This window comes from Rhyacophila brunnea, unplaced genomic scaffold (assembly GCF_057557595.1).
Source record: "Rhyacophila brunnea isolate RB1 unplaced genomic scaffold, BYU_Rbru_1.0 scaffold_5, whole genome shotgun sequence".
Lineage (NCBI taxonomy): Eukaryota > Metazoa > Arthropoda > Insecta > Trichoptera > Rhyacophilidae > Rhyacophila > Rhyacophila brunnea.
In genome coordinates, this window is record NW_028233170.1 from 21,982,778 (window position 1) to 22,006,471 (window position 23,694).

General features: G+C 32.3%; 1 protein-coding gene across 1 annotated transcript in view; it reads right to left on the bottom strand.

The window, feature by feature from the left end:
* The window catches only part of LOC147066153 (G protein-coupled receptor Mth2-like), a 90,630-nt gene that overhangs the window by 65,450 nt on the left and 1,486 nt on the right, over positions 1–23,694 (bottom strand). The window lies entirely within an intron of this gene.

Genomic DNA, 23,694 nt, shown 5'->3' on the forward strand with positions numbered 1-23,694 from the left:
ACAAAAAGTAAACCACTACACTCAACGTATAACCATAATCAATAGAAATAAAATGGTATGTTTACACGGATTCTTGAGTAATTATCTTGCAGATGTGAAAAAGAATCGTATCCATTAGTAGAGAAAACTTACGTACATAATAATATTATGGCACAACAATTTTCAGTTTTTCGCTTTTACAGACCACAATATCTTTTAGCTTTCTGCATCCTTTTGAATGCTTAATTAATATTTTCTGTTCATCGCGAGTACGTTAAATTGAACAAATTTTGACGTATGTCTTCTCTAGTATATCTTAAATTGTTAAGTATACGTAATTATGTTAATTGGAAAAAAAAACTTTAAAATATTTTTAAGATTACTAAAATTTGCTCGTATATTCCAGTTTACAAAAAGGATCTGAAATTCTAATGAAATTGATGTATTAGTCCATAGCCATTTCAGTTGTTACCTACACTATTAATTTGTCAACACGGGAACACAACAATTAAGAATTGCTTTACCCTCTAGATTGTAAGAAGCTACAATAATTGTCAAATGTGGAGAAAATATGGGATAAACTTTAACACGTATTAAAGAATATGTTATGTTCAATAGATATTTACGTACGTATCATATTAATTTGTCAGGTATAAGACGCCCGCATTCAATATTGGTAGCATTTGAGGACACTCACCGGCCTTTTATGGCTTAACCGTCATTAAGTTGTGAAAAAACTTGTGGTTTCAAGGTTTTGGTTTATAGGGATTGGATTTAGCATTTATGTTCATTGGGACCAAACGCGCTTGAAAAAACATTGTTCGCTTGCGTAAACCCGCATTCTACTAAGTACTCCAGAGACGGGCCCACTACCAACTAGGCCACTGTGGATTCTAATAATATAATAATAAGTACTTACTGTTAATCGAAAGTAACGAAAAAGATGTTGGTGCTTTAATTTTGAACATCAGATAGTATCAATCTGTTCTGTGGTTTTAACATCTAGCTTCCAAAAATGGTACATTTGCCTGCCAATGTCAAGTAAGGTAACAATATTAGTATATTCTTGATTTCCATTTTGATTCAGACTCGATTACATAATATATAAAAATTTATAGAAATTTTCATAAACAAAAATTAATAATAATGAAACTAATTCACTTGGGAATCTGACAAACTGTTATTTATACTTAATGAAAATAATATATTATTTACATGTCCACACCTTTGTCTACTTTTGGGTGGAAATATTCAAGATGTATGAGTCAGTCATATTACAATATCAACACTAGATATTTGTAAGCAAAGCACGCTGTGGACTATGACTGTTTTACAAAGAACAATCAATTAGCGAGAGTCGCTTATTCAGTGGTGTCTCTGCCTTAGGGGCTCAAGGGGATGATACCCGGTAAAAATGAAATAAAAATGACAAAAGAAATCAAACGTATGTTTCATTAACATCAGCGGCTTATTCAAAATATACGACATATGTTTTGTATTACAAACAAATAAATATACCCACCGTATAAATAAATTAATATATACAGATACATACCTAAATTGACTTTATATTTTAGTCGTTGTATAAATTAAGGCCATCCGCTCACGCAAAAACTAAAATCTGACTAACTTGTTGGTGATGGAACTCATAAACTGACCAGTGACTGATGCTTCGCACAGGGCGCTACTGAAACCTAATAATCTCATAACCTCAAACTGTCAAACCCATTATCTTTCCTACTTCATTCTAAGCTTTTTTCCGTAAATCTTTACGGGAATATTCTGGCAGCCTGTAAGTAATTATACAGGCAGGAGTATTTCTCAACATCTGTCACATATTTTAAATTAAAAATCGGTTCGCTCATCTTTAACTTTTGACGTATTGGCTTGTTATTTCTTGTACAGCTCAGTGCTACCAATTTTGGTAAGAAAATATGATTTTTCATCGAATCTACTGAAATTGGTACCACGGTTTTATGGGTGACTAGAAACTGAGAGACTGGGAGACTAGCATGCCGCGTCTCTTCGGTTTCGGTCGCGAACGTTTTGAAACGGAGAGATTCCAGTCTTGCCGTCAGCGAGCCGCCGTTGAAATACATTACCTAGCTAAAATCTAGATACTGGAGTTTCAGTCTTGTCTTTTTGGTTATTCACATGAGCAGATGGCCTAATAGTAAATCAATTTTATCATTGATAATAGTTTTAAGTAGTTATTAAGTATTTCGTTTTATCATCCCTATTATTCTTTGTCGCTCCCATTTATATTGAGAACTATATTATAGGACACGATTTGCGATCAACGGCCAGCGGCAGTGATTTTGCCAACTATCCCTTCTTTATACGAACCAGCAGCATCAAGGTTTGAATGTGTCGTGTACAGTATTATATATAATATATAGCTCGAAAGCTTCGTGTGCGTTTTGTTAATACCTTTTAAAAACGTGGGCATTAATAATACGTGTAGGTACATACTATTAGAGGGCTCGCACATCAGAACTCGCCACATGCGTCTTACGACGAATTCGTCGATGTGACGTTATCGTAAACCAAGAAACAAACGTTATCAAATGGAGCTTCGCAGATTGGCCGTTGCAACTGCAACGCGAGACGATCCGCAGATGCAACATGTCGAATTTAATACAGCCTGCATGTCGTATCTAAGAAAAGTCGACTACGCGCAAGCGCACAGCCCGCGGCCATCGGCCATTTCTGTCTCTATCTCTGTCTACACTGTCATTGCTCGCTCATCGCTGGTCACCGCGTTTGACGTTTGTTCATACAATCAACACAATAAAAATGGCAGACGAGAGACTCTCCGATGCGGCGAATGTCGATATCGCTAGGCAGATGTGCGAGGTTTTATCAAGGAACACCGCCTGCCCGTTCTCGGAAGCTTTGATTTATGGCGGTTAGGCACACGAGGCGAGTTGTGATGTGCGAGCCGGCTAACCCTTTTTAGGATTGCGTTTCTTATAATATTGCACTTATAGTTATATCTTATTAATGTTTACCTACCAATTATTTTATATTACCAATGACATTATAATAAAAACTATAGGTGTTTACCAGTGGCGAAGGGTGGATGTATACTGTTAAGATCCGAAATAAATTCTTATTAGTAAGTAGGTACACAGAAAACTTTTTAAATCCATGCACGTGTAAATGGGGTATAATAGCGCCTGTACACGTGCATGAATTTACATGCACCAATAGTATGCATTTTAAACTATCACGATAATAACTGTTTACACCTAAGAGTGCTGACTGTCTCTCCAATCTCATTCTTCAAGCATACGCGAAACGCGATGTTGTCATCGTATAGTGCTATTTGATATGGACAGGTTTGGACAAGTTCATAAATAATCGATAAATGTCAAAATATTCTGTGCAGTCTAGTTCGTATTTCTTCCGGCAGGTTCGCCACTATCGTTCTACTGCGCAACCCATCTGACCCACCATGCAAGTACCAATTATTGCGAGAAAATTCGGAAGCTTCCGAACTTTTTTATCTATGCGTGCAATCTTGTAATTTGCACGATAATACGTGTTTACATGTGCATTTTTTTGTTATGGCCACGATAATACGTACTGTCAGCAGTAAATCCATGCACGTGTTAACGGATAATAAGACTACAAATTGCAGATGGTGTTAGTTAGTTTTTAAAATTCAATTAAACCCTGCGTAAACCAGGCCATAATAGTAATATTATGAGGATATTTAAAATTATGCGATTAAATGATACATCATTTTCGATATTTTATAGGTAGATAATACAAATATTTTTTGATCTATTGTGGATTGGTTGGGCAGGGTTTAATGAATTTAAAAAAACTTACCAACACCATCTGTAATACGTATTCTTAATAAATGTGCACTATTTTTATCGGATCACCCATAGCATACCTAAACTAGTATGGTTTGGTTTAGGCAGGGTTTATTAGATTTTTTTAATCTAACCGCCACCATCTGCAATGGGTCTAGGACGATTTGGCACCGCGAACTGGCCTCCGCCGATTGGCCTCCGGTAATTGGCCGCCGGTACAATCGGACGCCGGCCCAATTGGACGCCGACCCAATTCGACGCCGACCCAATTGGCCTCCGGGAGGATTGGACGCCGCATAGTTGAATTAAATGCGCAAAGGAATAGACGTACGTTACGATTTGTTGGAGTAAGTAAGCAAGTCAGTTTAATATGCTTCTATCTTCTCAGTAGTTGTACCTTATACATTTCGCGCTTGACACATTTTTAATATAGATTGAGAATAATTATTATGCCTTATGATGTTTATTAAAAGAAAATAAGTCTTCCCTCGCTAAAACTTAAAGATGTGCATAATCAATTAATTTATTGTCTATACACGGGTACTTATTTATATTTACAACAAATATTAAAAATAATGTTAGATGTTAGAATGAAAACTACATTATATTTCAGCGTTTTATCGACTTAATATTATAATAAAGCTTAAACATGTATATTATTATTTAAGATTTTAAGATAGTATGAAATTAAAAACAAAATATTAAGTAAGTTATCTGCTAAGTATAAATGTTTCAGTAGTTTGATTGATAAACTACTTAGGTACTGGGTGCTGGACGAAATCCCACATTTATTTTTATAAAATACAGATAAAATTAATTAAGGTAAATATGTAAACATCTTCAGAAAATTGTTGAGCGCTCCGGTTCGTAATCTTTTCCATTTCGAGCGCTGAACATGCGTGAATAATACAATCAGCCGATTTCCATAAATTTCAAAGATTCTGTTAATCAATTATTGTTTAAAGTCAAATATTTGTAGACAGAATTGTTCGCTATATCGTAAGTAAAGAAAGTACAATATAATAACGCTATGTCCACAAGCAATAAAATGTATGACAGGCTACGTGTTGTCTTTTAGCGTATAATCATTAGTAAAGTTGTATCAGCACAAAATATTACAAAATAAAAACGAAAGAATGGAACGAAGAATTCCCGGTTCGGTTCCGGTACGTTTTCGAGTTTTGTATACAGCGTTTTAATATTTCATATGCTATATATGATTTAGTTGATAAATAAGAAGAAAATTATCAATTTTCTGGGAAAATATACTACAATAATAAACACACAAATTCCCAAAACAATAAATTGAAATGGAACGATGAACTCACCTGCTTCCTTTACACGAGTCATCTCCAACGTTTTGTATAATCGAATATGATCTTAATTCAAATGAATGTATTTTTCTTTCATTCAAATTCTATTTTTCTCTTCTCGGTTCTCTCTAACTTTCAATTATATCATCGTTATTAATGTAAAATTGTTATCTTTTCGTTTATGTTTCTTTTCTAATGTATTTATATTGTATAGTATCGCTTGCTAGGCTGTAGCTATTATAATATTATAATTTATATATGTAGACTTTACATATTCCAACATTTTCTCTTAAATCTATTTGTATACTTGCATTTTAAAATTAAAATAAATCATTCTTTTACGCATGAATTATAGAATTAGTTTAAAATAGGGAATTAGATTATACTTTAGTACCAATAATTGTCTGTAAACTCGGTACATAATCTACGTGTCTTTAGATATGTAGGTATTCCAATTTACTTTCATACTGTAAACACAACTCGTGTTTTATAGCATTAATCAATCGTCTATATGAAGCTCAATCGTAAAAAATAGACTTACGTCCGTTCTTCTCGTATCTTAAAACAATAAAAAAAAAAGTTATTTAAATATTTAGCCACATGCTAAATTGTATTTTATTATTTCTAGATATAATTCCGTGCATTAAATTTAAAATCAGCATAACTTAGAACAGTGGTAGCGAATCTATGACAGGCGTGTCACTTATCATACGTCCGGAAATCCTGCTGTCATGCAAAAAAAAAACATAGAACCTCAATATAGCACGTATGTTAATGGGCACCGATTTTACACGTAGTATCCATTAAAATAAAAAAATCAACTCGGATTCTAGAATGATACTTTTTATGAAAAACCTGATGAAAGACAAAAAGTCTTTTCTAAACAAAACAAACAACTCACGGTCGAAGTTAAAAATTCTGTTCTTAATTTTTAATCCCTTTGACACGCCACTCATTACTTACTAGACATATATATATATATATATATATATATATACTTATATAATTTTGTATCTAAATGTTAAACATGACTTTTTTACTACGAGTATAATCGTGCGAACACATTTATTAATAAGAAATAATTCCGTAAGAAAAATTGCGTCGCTTGCAACTTTTTTTCATTGTATGCGACAGGAAAGTAAGGAGGAAAATAATATGTATTTGTATCACAAGTTATATGATTTATAGAAGAAGTTGGATATCACAGTAGGAAAGTCTCTATAACTTCGTTAATTTCTGATGAAAAATTATTTTCCTTTTCATCGTTTTCCACTTTTCATTTCTAACGATTTCCACGATATAGCATTACTAAGATTAAAACAAGACACTTGAACCCAGAATCCGTCGATAAAACCGAATAAACATTAACACTATTAATACGCATAGTAAGTTTTATTAACAGTCAGCGCTCGAAACGTAAAAGTTTACGAACCGGAGCGCTCGACAGTTTTCTAAAGATATTTACATACTGTACGACAAGATCTTCTTAGCTACGTGTTAAAACTGTGAACTAACACGCTCTTCCTATTTAGTCGACGACAGCGACTTCCGGCTATTGCCTAAATCTTTTTGTTGGACAGTTGTTTTGAAATTTTATTTGTATTTCATAAAAATAAGTGTATTAAATGTTCTATTACCTACTTCTATGATGATGACCATAGGGAGAATGCGATAATTTATTCCTGCCAATGATCCAAGCGTGGCCTAGATAGCTCAGACAGTCAAATTATTTTTTCCACGAGACGGAGCGGTAATTTTACCGATTTCACGAACAGGAACGGCGCTCCGGTCCATTTCGAGGCCTGTTTACAGTATTATAAAGATCCAATCATCAACTTCAAAAAGAATGAGCTGAACCTGAAGCTCGCCAATAGACTGACGAGTGGAAATGCAGCATTCTCCCGATTGAATACTAAAATTGTACTCAGATCCAAGCTACAGTGTACTGTTGAGAAAACTAAATTCATTTCAAGGTAGGTACACAACGTGACGCATGCGATGCCAGGAAACTGGCGGGAAAAAACAAGAAAAATATATTGATATTCGGAAAAAAAATTCTCCGAAGTAGGTATACATCGACCGGTTAAAGAAAATAACAGGTGGCATCCATACTAACGTTGAGCTCTTGAGAAATCTAAGCCCAATATTATCGTGTCCGGAAATTTGCACGTATACAGTTGGCCGTAACACAGTTCATCGTGAGAAATAGATGACCGTATAATATTGAAATCAATTCCACATAATAAAAACCGCCGGAATACAAGGAAAAGACAGAAGAAAATAGGTAGGTAAATTAGAAATACAATCATATCGTATATATTTATATAAAATTCTGGTAGGTTCTCGTATCAACAGAGCTCGAAATGGAAAATTTCACGAACCGGGGCGCTCGATAATTTTACGAAAATATTAGCATAATTACTTAAGTATCTAATTTTATGTGTATTTTATAAAAATAAATGAGTTAGATTTTTCATATGGCCTCGGACGGGCAAATTAAAATTTGTCGCAATTAGTATGTCACGCCGTAGCATATTGGTAAATGCGACTGATGGGGCGTAAACCCGGGAGATACAGGGTTCGATTCCCCGTCGGGGTGGCTTACTTTTTTCAAAAAAGATTTTTTCTATTGGTTATAATATACTCTCTCAGAAAGTGTTTTTCAAAATTATCTATTTTTAAATTTAATGTTTAGTGGAAATGCTCAAAACAGTATTTTTTTTAATACACAATTTTATCCATTATCAATCCATGATTTTAGTAGCTTTTGTGGAAGGCTTCATTAAATTGTTTATATTTCGAAATTATTTAAGATGTACGATTTTTATTTTGAAATATACAATATTTTATTTATTTATTTCCTTATCCATGGTACGCTGTCTAGAATCCATGCTGATGTATATATGATATTCATTATATTATGTATGTTTGCTATGTATCTTTAAACATTTCGTCTCAAATTTTGTTTGCCTAGCCAACAGATAGCCGGTCCGTAACAACTTTGAGATTACATCGCAAATGTATCATCAAAAATCGTCGTTGGAAAATAATTTAATCTTGTACGAGTAAATTATGGACATGTTTGAGCACCTAGTCAGATGAAATTATCGTCAACAGTATAACACCAACCGTTAACATAATCACCCCAAATTGTGTCATTGTTCTGCTCTGTCAGTTTTTTACTGGCGTCCCGAGGCCATCTCTTTGGGAATTCATTGTTTGCGACTCTTGACCGAATGAATTATTTGACTTTATTTTCGCATCATAAGATTTTTATGCCTATTATAAGACACGTAACGTCTTCTTTATTTTGTTGAACGTATATAAATTACAACGTAATGAGATGAAATGTGTTCCTTGCATAATAATAACCTTATAGCAGTGACGAAGACTCAAAAATAGGCGATTATTAATTTTATTAAAGCCGACCTTTTTAAGGCTATATTTTAGTTGAGGTATGGTCTAAAAAGATCGTGGCTAGGCGATGCGCGGATTGTGCAAATGGCGCGAGCCGAACGAAATATAATTTTTCATAAAAATCCAACATGCGTCCATTTAATGTTATGTTTATTGTTGTATTACTAATAATAATAGTATATTCATTAACATGTTTTCTTTTTTAAGTACATAGGTAAAGTTTTATAATCATCTTTACACGATTTAAGAATATTTTCATCCAACGCCATGACAAAACAAATCGACGTGCGAACACCTCGACGTTCGGTCTCCGATTGGCGACTAGTGAGAAATTTCGCCCTTTCACTGAAGTACGCTCTTAAGAAAAATATTTTTTTGTTAATTGTATATTAACAACTTGATTATATTATATTCTACAAAAATAATTTAATTTGCCGACGACATATGTCGTATATGTAGAAATGTATTATAAATATATACAGAAGCATCTGTCAAAGGTTAAAAAAATATCCCTTAGCGCCATCTCTCTTCGATTGGATGTATCGGATTATTGTGAAATGAATGTCAGATTTTTTCGCCCCCGTCTATCGTAATGTATGCAATACGGTAGGCTTGAAAGGTGGAGTCTAAAACCTTTGTGTGTAATATTATTATTTATGACTGTAGCTTTGTCCAAAATAATTAATAATATGATATTTTTATTTTTATTTTAATCACATAAATATATCTAAATTGTTTTTGAAAATAAAAAATAATTTTATCTAAGTATGTACTTAATATTTTTTGATTGTATACCTAAACGTTAGTTGAAATTTTATCAACTTAGTGTGTCGTTGTCATTCATCAGTATGACAATCGTTCATATCGTATTATCTTCTTATTTCCCGTAAGTTTACCTGAGAACTGTGCTCTTTTTCTCTGATCTCCACAGCTTACCTCTTTCCAAAAGTCTTTCGTCACCACTGCCTAATAGTGAAAATACAATATAATTTATGTATTGCTTTTAAATATGTATTATTATACACACGGTAATGGGTTTAGGTAGGTGGAGACACGACGCACTGACTGATTATGTGCACCCTCCGCGATAAAAAAAACTAAATAAAACCATAAATAAATTTAAGTAAAAAAAATATTATTGAGGATCTCAGCGATAACACCATATAACAATATTAGTCAATTTGTGAGGAGGTTTCAGCATTAATTTCTGACATAATTCAGCACGTAATTTTCTAATGAAATCCCATTGTCCAGCGATCTCCAATATATACAATATTACCTCATTTCTAGTTCCTCTCATTACCGCTCCAATTAAAAAAAAGCAATTTCAGACGTCGTCAATAACACATATAATTAAATCGACATTTAATATCGTGACCATACTGAAATTAGATTAGATATAAATAAAAAGGATCTCAAGTTTTTAGAAAAATGAAAGTTTTTAAAAATAAATATAAAATATATTAAAACTATAAATTATTAAAAAAAATATATATTTTTCATGTTTACTTTAACACTTTAAAATGTAAAATATCAATAAATTGTCTCAGATTATAAGCTTCATAATTAATTATATGTCTGTTGAATCTTAGTACATACTATGAATTGCTTCAGGTAAACCAGATTTTTGACGATGATCGCTGTCTTTTCTATTATAGTTGTAGGTATATCGGCAGGTGTTGATTTTCAAAAAATGGTCGACCAGAAGAAAATTGTTTGAACGGCAGCAATTATCAACCGTTGAAAATTATACCACGTTCCTGAACAGTATTAATTTATGAAGAATGTACAAGTGTGAGATATTATGTCAGTGCCTTAATTACTTTTAGACAATCTGAGAAAAAAATAATTATACCAACATAGTATCACTAATACGCATCAAATAATTAAACTACACTACCAGGCACTATGCAATTAAATTTATGATTCGGATCGCTGATTTTCTACTGATTGAGATTGTTTTTAAACCTTTAGATCAGTTAAGTAGTAATACTGTCGCCTATATATATTATAATTAACAAAAATTATTTTGTTTTATTCTCCCAATTAATAATTCTGAAAATATCTGATAAATTCGTTATGCCCATCAGATAAGTAAAGTTAGTCTAGTGCAGTGGTCGGCAAACTTATTAGTCAAAAGAGCCAAATATCAACATTACAACGATTGAGATTTCTTCTGAGAGCCAAATTTCTTAAACTTAAAGTATATATATGTAGGTGTAGGTACACTGTTTAGTAACTTAATAAACTTTAATTAAAGTTTTAAATCCTAATTAAACTATAAGTACACTGAATAAAACTTGATATCATACTTAATAATGATCGTATTTATTGATTAAAATTAAATTGTAAGTAAGGTATCCACACAGTTTTATTAAATCATGACAAACACTTAATATCCATCTCCTAGAAAAGTTTGGGGAAGTCAGGTTTGTATGTTGTTGTTTTTAATTTTAGGCACGATTCCAGGTTCTCATCAATAAGACAACTTCTCAATTTACTCTTTATAAGGTTCATGCTTGAAAAAGATTGTTCGCATGAATATGTAGAACCGGAAAGTGAAAGTACGGCAAACGCTAGTTTTTTTAACTGATCATATGAGTCAGGAATACTATTCGAGGTGTTAGAAATCATCATGTCTTCCTTCTCCCGGTCTTTCAAAGCAGACAACTTGTGCTGTGAACCATGTTCATATTTGTTTTTCTCCAATATGTCCAATCAGCACAGAGACGTTCAAATGTAGAGCTCCATAATTCTTTATTTTTAAATCCAGCAATTGCATTTCAAAGTTTCCAATGTCAACATTAAGGGGGGGAAAATTAATTCTGTTACATCAGCATTAAGAGGTTTTTTTTTAACAAAGACTGACGTCGCTTTGCTGTTTCTGAATTCCTGAAACCTGTTGAGAAAAGTTTCCCTCGTATTTAAAATTGTTGTTTTGAAATAGCAAATGTCAATATCAGAATGATTTTCTTGGCGATGTTTCAGCAGGCTTAATTAGCAAAGATTCTCTTTCGAAATCTTGAGCATAAAGGGATAATTTGTTTTCGAAAGAAATTACTTCTTCTAACATCGAAAAAAATGTGTTTCCTTCCCTCCGCAGTTTACGATTAAGCTGATTTAGATGAGACGTAACGTCCACCATGAAATAAATTTTTTGGATCAACTGATCATCTGTTTTTTTCTGGATAGTGAACACCCTTCACAAGGAGAAATGCTTTGATTTCTATTAATAAGGAAGCGAAACATTTTAAAACGTTTCCTCTTGATAACCAACGTACCTTATTATGCAGCAGAAGATCTGCATACTGACTCTCCATTTCAACAAAAAAATCTTTAAATTCGCGACAATTAAGAGCTTTTTTAGCTATAATGGAGTTGATAATCTTAATCACAAATTCCATAACTTTGCAAATTTCTTCTGGAAATGTCTGCACATAAAGCGCTTCTTGGCGAATGATGCAATGGTAAGCAAACATTATTTTTTTCTTTCAAAATAGTAACACACCCTTTTCTTACGCCAGTCATACTTTTCGCCCTGTCTGTTGAAATTGACACAATTTTATCGAGTGGAATATTATGTTTTTCCATGCACTCAATTACAGCCTTATCCTCTCCACGTGCTTGACCTTTGAGTGGCAATAATCCTAAAAGTTCTTCTGACCAGTAGATGAAATAAATCATACAAATTTGTGCTGTGTCATTTATGTAACAAGACTCGTCAACTGCTATTGATAAAGCTGAAACCAATTTAAGATCTTCGACTTGCTGGTTGGTTATATTCGAAGACATTTTGACTGTCCTATCTTTCACTATTTAAGTCTGTACGTGGTCATTTGTGGAAGAGCCACACTCAAGGGTCCAAAGAGCCACATGTGGCTCGCAAGCCGCACTTTGCCGACCACTGGTCTAGTGTGACAGAAAACACTTTCATTAAAAAAAACTTAGCACAAGACGTAAGATTTATAATTTTCACGCACTGACTAATTTTTGCAGCTCTGTAATTGTTTTTACGACGGATACTGGGTGTGACTTTCAGAATAACAAAGAAATAAGAGAGCAAACCAAGCAGCCTCTCATCACAGAGAGTGAAGAGGCAACGTTGGACCTGACTTGGCCACGTGCTGTGGACGCTTGAAGAGAATTTCAACCTGGCTTGCCTGTTCTTCAAGCCGGAAGGAAGTCCGCTAAATACTATCCACAGAGTAGGTACGACGGGGCTACGGGATGCTGGCATGACCCGGAATGACGCAAGAAGACTATCGAGCGACAAGGATTCTTGGAGACGCTCTGTGTTGTCCATATGCTCCAAATAAGGGGCTTACATAGTCAAAGAATAATAAGAATTCTTTTTATGAATTATTTGCGATATAAAAATAGCTTGCTATTTTATATGTTAATTTATTCTATGGAAAAAATAGTATCTTCTGTATTTTATTTCTGATTTTAAAAAATCTTTACTAAAACAATTATCTCAGAGTGCATTATTTTTCTCATATGTAAATATGTTGATCGTAACATCGCTTTAAATGTTTTTGTGAACGGCACTCTTAATCGTTTCCTATTATCGGTCAATTTTGTATATGGATTTTTCAGTTATCAGTTTATCACTATATACTAATATAGCTATACCAATTGCAGGCCTAATATGAGTTAATTGGCCTGCGGTTAGGATTGTGTCAAAATGGGAAAAAATGAACCTTGAGATAAAAAATAATATTAAACCGTCATACAGTATTATTTACCGATGTAATTTAATTTTACCTTTTAAATTGAAATGTCATGTTGTGAACGTTCTGAATTCGGAATTTATTATATGTACAGTGTACACAATGCAATGTTTTAAGTTCACCAAAATAACGAGTATATTGTCCAATGTAAAATGTACTGAATAAATTTAGCTATGTCGGTTTGCATGATAATAATATAATTAAAGGTATGCACGTGATTAAAACACAATATTTTGAAAAAGTTCAACTACGAGTTTTATTTCTCATGTACTAAAATATGGCTTTTTATCAATTTTAAAAGTTTAGAAAACTACTTTTTTTATGTTATCAATAGTCGTCGGTTTATAATATCGTGGGTCTCGGGTGCGTATCCCGGTTCTGAGAAATTCACAATTTTTTTCAAAGTGTTGTAAATACCAAATCTGTTAAAATACAATCTTAACTCTGTTATGGCACATATGATACTATTATTGTCGAACATAGTGATACTTCGTATTATTAGTAAGTGGCCAATTATATTTTATTTGACCATGGAAATATGTAAATTTCTAGGATTAGAAAAGACAGGCCATCATAATGACATATATTTACTTCTTACAAAATCTACAGATTGTTCGAGCTTAACTCCCAAAGGTACCATTTTCGACTATTAGGTACACAGCACGTGGGCCCTGATATAAAATGTTTTTCTTATGTCTTCTAAACAATATTAACGCTTTGTGATATTATGAGGAATGTAAAGTGAACACTTATTTAACATTGCGTTCCATCGAGAATTGACGAACATAATATAAATAAAAAATATTGAACATAAATAATTAATGGCTCAAAATACTTAGTAATCGAAAACAATTCGCACCCCCGCTACTAAACTGCAACAAGTTGAAGGTCAACCATATGAAATCAGGTGTTGAAGTGCATACCAAAACATTTATTTTGCAGACATATTACAAACAATATTTTTAAAAACATAATGAATTTTGCAATATAATATTATGTTACATCATGAACACTTGACAATACAAAATTAAGATAACACCAAACCAAATTATATTGCTTTTTTGTGTAGTGTATAACGAATTGACGATTTGGAAATTGAATTAAGTAGATAATATTATTATTAGAATCTCCTATATATTATTATCCTAAGAGATTTTGGAAAACGCACCATTTTTTTAATTTAAACACCCTTTTGTTGATTTTTAAACTATTTCAATTAATTTTTTAGAGTCCCGAATTAACTTCAATTTGAATCCGGCACAATCTGATAAAACTCGACACAATCACAGATAAAAACATTTTTAAATCGCGTTTTATATCCGTCACCATACATTTTCGCTACTTTACTGTCTATCTACCGCAAATTAATTATAATGTTGCTTAATACTTTCTATATAATCGATATTTCACAAATCAGAATGATTATTCCATAAAACTATTCAAATCTGAAATCGCCACATTGGTGTACTATGAGATTTAACAAGAAATAAATGCATATTTCCTCACTAATTACTACGAAAATATAATCTAAAACAACGTCACTGTTTTTTATCTGTCAAACTAATAGACTAATGATTGTCGTTTGTTTTCTTTCGCTTATTTAGTTGACGTGTCAGAATATTTTCAAATTTAGAATTTGCAGGAATAATCGAAAAAATGTGACATTTCTATTAGCACCCATAAATAATCAATTTTAATCAAGACATTTATTGTAAGATGAACATAATTTTAATACTTCTATCAATAAATTGAATAATTTCAGACTTAATAAATAAGAAACTACATTATATAGGTACATATTACGCTCTTCTCAATATTATAGTAAGTCAACGGTGATCTGACAATTAATGGTATCTATCTGCAGTTTTGGCGAATTCTAGGTTATTGGTGTATTTTGTACAAAATGGTGACGGATCGAATGGAAATATTATTGTTCTACGAAAACAATCCTAAGATGCTCAAATTTATTTAATTTAATCTGCATCGAAGTATCTAGAAACAAAAAAGAAATATTATCTGTCTGCTTGATTTATTTTATTATGACATTGCAATTTCCATACATCTTTAAATGACTGTTTTAGTACTAATATTAAATCATTTGACTTGAAAAATAAAAATAATACTGATACCGACAAAAACAGTTTTTTGAACCCCCTGAAAAATTGACTATAAATGTCAGATAGATACTATTGTCAGATCAACGTCGAAGTATCACATACTTGTATATAAAATAGATAGGTAGTTATCGTGATTCAGTATTAATTGTATTATTTTTACATTTAGGTAGGTAAATGAAATTAATGTGACGTTTAATACAAGCAGGTACTTAATTAAAAATTAATGATGTTTATATATTTTATAATAATAATTATTGTATATAAAATTACAATAACCTTTCTTCTTCTTTTATATCATTAGTAACTATTAATACCTACTCAATAAAAATAACATTCTAATAATGCTTCTTATTATGCATGTTGTTTGCTATTTTATCAATCATCACTTATAAGTGAAATATAATATACTTATAGTGAAATATAGTCAATTATGACATTTTTATTACACAATTAGGTACAATATGTAAGTAGATACCTGCTACTTTTTCCACTTTTGTACATGATAAAAATAATACTTTTTTTATTTCCCCACCCAGATAATTTGTTAAATAATAAATTTAGCATGTTGGAATTTAATCATTAGTATATTAAGTACTTTAAAGAATTTTAAAATGAAATACATTTTTGTTCCTAAGCTAAAAGGGGGGACATGCTCGTCGAAGGTCAAAATTGAGTTTTTATTGTATATTCAAACCATGATCTTGGACACTCCTTAAACGTTGTAGATGATCTATTTATATACTTTTGAAGCCTTATTATCCTTTATAGTTATTTTAAACATTTGGTGACTGCATGAAGTATTTTTGTTACATAAAATAGTATTCTTTTAAACCTCTCGCTCTAATGTTTTAGAATATAGTCATATTTCGGTACATAACTGTGCAGTGGTGTTAAGATTTTTTACATTTATTAATTTTTAAACGCATTTATAAAACCATTAGCATAATTTATTACGAGATAATTTTTGTAAAATATTCACGATAAAAAATTATATTGATAATCTCTGTGATCCCAAATTTGACAAGAATTAGGCATTTTATTATTCAAAAAATCGGCAAGATTAACACATTTCAAGATGATTCTAAAGATATTTGTTATAAACTATGTCTTTGACCATTCAAATGTGATAAACATTTTATGAATAATGATTGCTTTATAATAATTATTGACCTAAGAATAAGGTAGTGTTTTTTTGAAATACGCCTTTTCTTTTGTCATTCCCCAGTGGTTAAGCTACAACATACGGCCGTAGCCATAAATTGACAAACTATAATTGAAGTAAAGAGTAAAATGATATTGACGCGCGTGTTTGAACATGTACCGTTTAAAAAAAAATAAAAAAAAATTCGGTTAGGTACATGTTCAAACACGCGCGTTAACATAATTTTACTCCCTACTTTAATTATAGTTTGTCATTTTATGGCTACGGCCGTATGTTGTAGTTTAATTACTAGGGAATGACAAAAGAAATGGCGTATTTCAAAAAAACACTACCTTATTCTTAGGTCAATAATTATTATAAAGCAATCATTATTCATAAGATTTTTATCACACTTGAATGGTCAAAGACATAGTTTATAATAAATATCTTTAGAATTATCTTCAAATGCGTTATTCTTGCCGATTTTTTGAATAATAAAATGCCTAATTCTTGTCAAATTTGGGATCACAGAGATTATCAAAATATTTTTTTATCGTGAATATTTTACAAAAATTATCTCGTAATAAATTATACTAATGGTTTTATAAATGCGTTTAAAAATTAATAAATGTAAAAAATCTTAACACCACTGCACAGTTCTGTACCGAAATATGACTATATTCTAAAACATTAGAGCGAGAGGTTTAAAAGAATACTATTTTATGTAACAAAAATACTTCATGCAGTCATCAAATGTTTAAAATAACTATAAAGGATAATAAGGCTTCAAAATTATATAAATAGATTATCTACAACGTTTAAGGAGTGTCCAGGATCATGGTTTGAAAATACAATAAAAACTCAATTTTGACCTTCGACGAGCATGTCCCCCCTTAAAAGACATTATGAGAAATAGTTTTTACATTTTTTCAATCTAATGGGATCTTCCCCCATTGAAGTAATAAAACGTATTATAACGCAATAATCTAAATGTATGAAAAATTAGACTGTCCTGTAGCGGCGATGGGTGGAGGTAGGGTGGATCCATTATAGATAGTACAGACTAAACTTTGTCAGTTATCCGTATTTGTTTACATTTAACTAAGACTACAATTTACAGATGGTGCTGGTTAGTTTTTAAAACTCAAATTAACCCTGGGAAAACCAAGCCATATCTTGTATCTGTCCATAAAATATTTAAAATTATGCTATTAAATCATACATCATTTTAGATATTTCATAGATAGAATAATATTTAACTACTATTGTTTGGTTTAGGCAGGGTTTAATGAATTATACAAAACTAACCAAAAACATGACGTGTAATGTATGTTCTTAGTTCAACGAAAACAAATAAGAATGAATGAAAAAGTGCAATATATAAACATATTATATTCTATTAAAATGTCAGTGGTAGTAATCGGCGATTGCCAGCTGTTCTGCCAGGCCTATCAGTCTGAAGTAGTGTCAGACGATATTGTGAAGGCCAGACTCCAGAATAGATTACGCATATGACCCCAAATGTATATTGGCAGTGACAACTTGCAAATCGTAAAACTGACAAATCGGCGAAATGTCCAACTGTCTGAGATGAATGAAAATCCATCAAGAAGGGAAAACTATAGCATACTTCACAATTATATTAATATCCAACACCGCCAAGCCGTCTGCAAGACCTAGCGAGACAGACTGGCGACCGCCAGCTGGCTCAGCTAGTTATTATTATTAATGTAGTAGTAATCTACATTATCTACTCAACTTAAATAAAGTACTTAGTTTTTAACTTGCCGCAGTTTAGTTCAGAGTGTTCTAATTATTTAGAAATTTCTTACGAAATGTCTTACTACATTATTTATTTAGTTTCGTTTGTTATTGGTTTGTTTATATTTGTCTTGGAAAATCGGGTTAATAATATAAGTACATATGTAGTTATTATTTTCTCTTCAAGGTAACTACGTCAAAAGCATTGTGCCAGTAATTAAAACTTGTTAAATTAAGTGATTCTTATGTATTTATTTACTAATTTTGTTTTCGATTTCAATGTACCTACGACCGTGAAGATCAAATTCGACATTATTTCATAATTACCATCAAATTTTGTCATGTGTTTCGTAATTGTATAAATAAGCACCTACATGATAAATTTATTTGTAATCACCGACTGCAAATACCAACAGGTTCCGTCGCAATTTATAATGTATTGTAAATATTACGCACGTTTCTCAATTTTTGACCAGGTACGTCTAATAATAATTTTAAGTGAAATGAAATTATACGTCGAATATTTTAGAAACAATACTTCAGAAAAACACAATTTTCATTGTCGAAACTGTCTTTTTGGAAATGCGTGAAATCGTTTTCCCAGATGAAACACCACGTCATAGGGCATATGCGGATCCAGGAGGGAGGGCATGGAGGCTATGACCACCCCCTACAATGAATATTATTTTATATACCTACCTATATATTATATACTAATGCCCGACCCATTATATAGTTATCATTATTTTAATTAATGACTAATTTTATGACCAGAAAATAGATGAAAGCAAATTTAATTATTATATGACTAAACTACCTATGGGAAAAACGATTCTGATGAAACGTTGCCATCATATAGGTACCTATACAATTTCGTTTTTTTTTAATTTGATTTATGTATACCTAGTAAATAAACTCACCTTCAGCGCAATTATTTTGTTACGAGTTCACTAACATTTAAAAATACTTGCTTTCGCGAGAAGTAGTTATAAAAAATACTACGCAATCCTAAATTTTCGATTAAAGTTTTTTTTCCCCACCGTGTATGATCCTAATAATATCATATGGGCCTCGAGAAATGGATGTCAGCCACTTTCTCAATCTATTACGTCCATACTCTGACTCATACACAACTTGAAAAACAATTTGTGTACTTGCCAGACCCAGGATTCGAACCTGGGATCCACGACGCTATAGGCCGACGTTTAAGCCGCGCGCATCGTGAGTGATTTTACTAATTTCAATAACAACTTATTCCATAAAAAAAACGATTGCAAAAGCTGGGAAAAAATTTAAATACGATAATACCAGGTATATATTTTTTTATTTTTAAATATATTTGCACGTAGAAAGTTATGTGTACTGTTCATTTCAATAAAACATATATGATGCATATTTGCATCATTATGCACTCAGGTCATTTTTATATGGTATAATGAAGATGTCATTTTCTTTTATTTTTCAATATTTTCAATGCAATTTATTGTTCCAGACCAATAAAAATATTCAAAAAAGAAAGACTCTACAGATAATGAGCTAGGGCAGTGGCCGGCAAACCGCGGCTCACGAGCCGCATGTGGCTCTGTGGCCCATCGAATGCGGCTCTGCCACAAATTACCACATACGGGCTAAAACAGTTCCTTATTAACAGAAATTAAAGCATTTCTCCTTGGTAAGGGTGTTCACTATCCAGAAATAACGGACCATCAGTTGATCCAAAAAAAATATTTCATTGTAGACGTTACGTCTCATCAAAATCAGCTTAATCGTAAACTGCGTGGGAAAGGAAACACATTTTTTTTCGATGTTAGAAGATGTTATTTCGTTCGAAAACAAATTATTCCTCTTTGCTCAAGATTTCGAAAGAGAATCTTTGATTTACTCTCTAAGCCTGCTGAAACATCACCAAGAAAATAACTCTGATATTTGAAAGAACTGTAGAAGGAAGAAGATGATTTTTAACACCTGGAATAGTATTCCTGACTCATATGATCAGTTAAAAAAATAGCGTTCGCTGTTCTTTCCCTTTTCGGTTCTACATATTCATGCGAACAATCCTTTTCAAGCATGAACCTTATCAAGAGTAAATTGAGAAGTCGTCTTATTGATGAGAACCTGGAATCGTCCTTAAAATTAAAAACAACGATAATATACAAACTTGACATTTCAAGGAGATGCAAGGCCATTATTCACATTAAGTGTTAATCAGTCATCGTCATGATTTAATTTTATGGATACCTTACTTACAATTTACTTTTTATCAATAAATATGATCATTATTAAGTATGATATCAAGTTTTATTCAGTGTACCTGTAGTTTAAGACTTAAAACTTTAATTTAAGTTTATAAAGTTAAACAGTGTACCTACCTATATAGTTTAAGTTTAAGAAATTTGGCTCTCAAAAGAAATCTTAATCGTTGTACTGTTGATATTTGGCTCTGTTGACTAATTAGTTTGCCGACCTCTGAGCTAGGGGATAATTTATCGAGCTGGGATTCCAGCAAAAGGATTGACGGACTAGATATTTATGATGATGGGAGTTCCGATGAACCCGACTACTCGGTGACGAAATTATGACTAACTATATAAATTGAAAATGAACAACGAAAGTGCCATCCAAAGATGTTCAGGCTACACAAATTGAAATTTTCCCATGTACATTGAAAAAAGCTACGCTGAAAGATCCGAAGATGTACTGGATACTCGTATATGACGTGTCAGAAATATTTTGTGACATTATGCTTCACAGAAAAAAAGAATTGCTTCAAAAAATTTCATAAATAATTTGTCTCATCACATTTTTATGTTCTAATTATTTTAGCCCGAATGCATGATGATGCAATTTGGATCACTCCGCTTTTTTAATTAAAAAAATACTAAAATGTCTTTTTTTTTAATAAATTTCCTGTATTTTTCTCCACCTCTTAGGATATCACATGTGGGCCCTTAATTTTCCCGACACACCCCTATTTGTACTTGGCTTAAGATTTTAATCCTGAATAGTTTTTTTCTGCTGCTTAATTTATTAATAAAATTCAGGACATCAGTATATCATGTTGAATTTAACAAGTAATTGCCTTAACCTAAACGTCTTAGTTATACTTGTATTTGTTGAATAATCGTGAATTTAGCAGTCCTGAAAGCGGGACGTCCGGCAACGCTGATAGGCAGCGTCGTTTACTAGGGCTTTCATTAATCACATGCTACTGACATTAATAAGTTAATGGTATGTCTATTAAATAATCAGATCGATTTCTTATATCAAGAGTCCTTCGACTTATAACTAGAACTGTTGATATTCGAGTAGATACATAAGATTCAGATGGGTTCCTAGACCTAGAAGATAACAGAATAAAAATATTATGAACGAATGTTGCTTCACGAGACTTGTTATTTTTTTTTAATCTGGATATCAATTGAGTACATATTCCAATAGTGTTTACACTTTGATAAATAAACCTATTTTTATATAAGTATTTACTAAGCTGTGACAATACAGAATATGCTTCAAAGCAATATGCTATTATTAAATAATATAACACATTATTATCAACCACGGATGTCTTTCCTTTTCTATGACTCTTGTGGCTGATTTGAAAGATAAGGTATTTCTTAGTCATATTATACTCATAAATAAATAAAGGACTAATAGAATTCAAATGGTTGTCTTGTCAATAAATACATATGCCCATATTATGTAATGCGATGTACTGGTGCTTAAAAGAGCTCACTAGTATGTACTCATAATATTATACACAAGCCCTGAAGCATGGCCCCCACAAGGGGTGGCTGACCGGGCTCTAGCCTGGGGGCCCAGGGTCAGAAGGGGCCCGGCGTGGTGGGTCAACCAGATAAGTGAGATAAACACATATCACAAATTAACTCTAATAGTAAAAAACTCGCCTGCGGCGCTAATTTACTTAATAAAATATCAATGTTAATTATGGTTTTAAAACATGCAGTTATGCGATGCAATTTTTGATGTGTGTCGATATTCGACAATTATTCAATAATTCAAATAATAAAAAAATTCAAAGAATACTAAATACACACTATTAATTTTACCTCGAACACCACTTGGGAAAAAAATACTGTAGAGCGCTGTAATAAGTACTGCCTTTAATCTTAGTGATAGGTAGGAGGGCCTTTCAAAGATCCAGGCCTGGGGACCCACTTCACGGTGAAGTTACGCGATAGGTGGGTCGGGCGAAAATTGCTCAAGTCGAATTCGCGTAAGTCAGGGCACAACTTTGTATATAAATACACACAATTTTGTTTAATTGGGACCAAGGACTAACAAACAGACTAGTTTAGAAAACAAATATTTAATAAAACTGCAGTTATTTATACATATTAATACGCATGTACAAATATTTAAAAAATAAATGAGTTACGTAAAAAAGTTATTTCGGTGTCGATGGCTTCATAAAATGTAACAAATTTGCCTTATTTTTTATGCAGAATTTCTTCGTAGCAAGCTAATATCTTTTTATGTCTCGGTTTGCAGCTATAACGCGTTCTTCGTTGGAGTCTATATTTTCTAAAAAAAAAATAAGCCCTTTCAATTGAGCTGAGACTTTCTGCCAAGCTTGCAATAATTATTGTCATGTGCTTTTCTGGTGGAACTGGGTCTGAAGTGACGGATAAAGAACCGCGTAACTCCGAGTTCGAGTAAGTCGGGGTATTACTGTCAGTGACGTCCCTAGACAAAATGCCGCCCCTGGGCAACGCCCAAATAACGCCCCATTTCTTATACAGTATTCTTTATTAACCGTGCACGTGTCGCTTCTGGTCACCATGGACGTCGAAGGGCAACGGAAGTAAACTAGACCTCGCGAACGCGACAAAAAATATAGTCCTGTTAAACCTTTTATGTTAATTCATTAATCCATGTTGTTTCCAATCAGTTGCCGCCCCCAAGTGACGCTCAATCTGCCTAGCCCTACGGGACGTCACTGATTACTGTATATTAGATACCGGTAACCATGCGTCTACAATGTATTAAAAGCGTTATGCTCTTCACATTTTTTTTTATTTTGAAAACCATACTTTAAATTTTGTGGGGAAATAGGTAGGTGACAATATCTGTAACTATACCTTCGTCTGACAATTTCCAAATATGTACTGTATAATGCATACTTATTAAAAAAAAAACATATTCTTACATACACTGATACGTGGTTAAGCCTCGTTTCTCCTTATTCGAGAATTAAATCGTGTTTCGGCCACATTATTTTTGTGTTCAAAGCCTCTACTCAACAATCTTCTATCTATTATAGGTAGGTAACCGTTGTACAAAAAATATAAACTGGAACTTTTGGCTGCTACCTGAGCTATTGACTGAGCTGATAATATTGACGACTTCTTTTCTAATCTACCTGTCGAATAAATGAATTTTGAAATGAATACA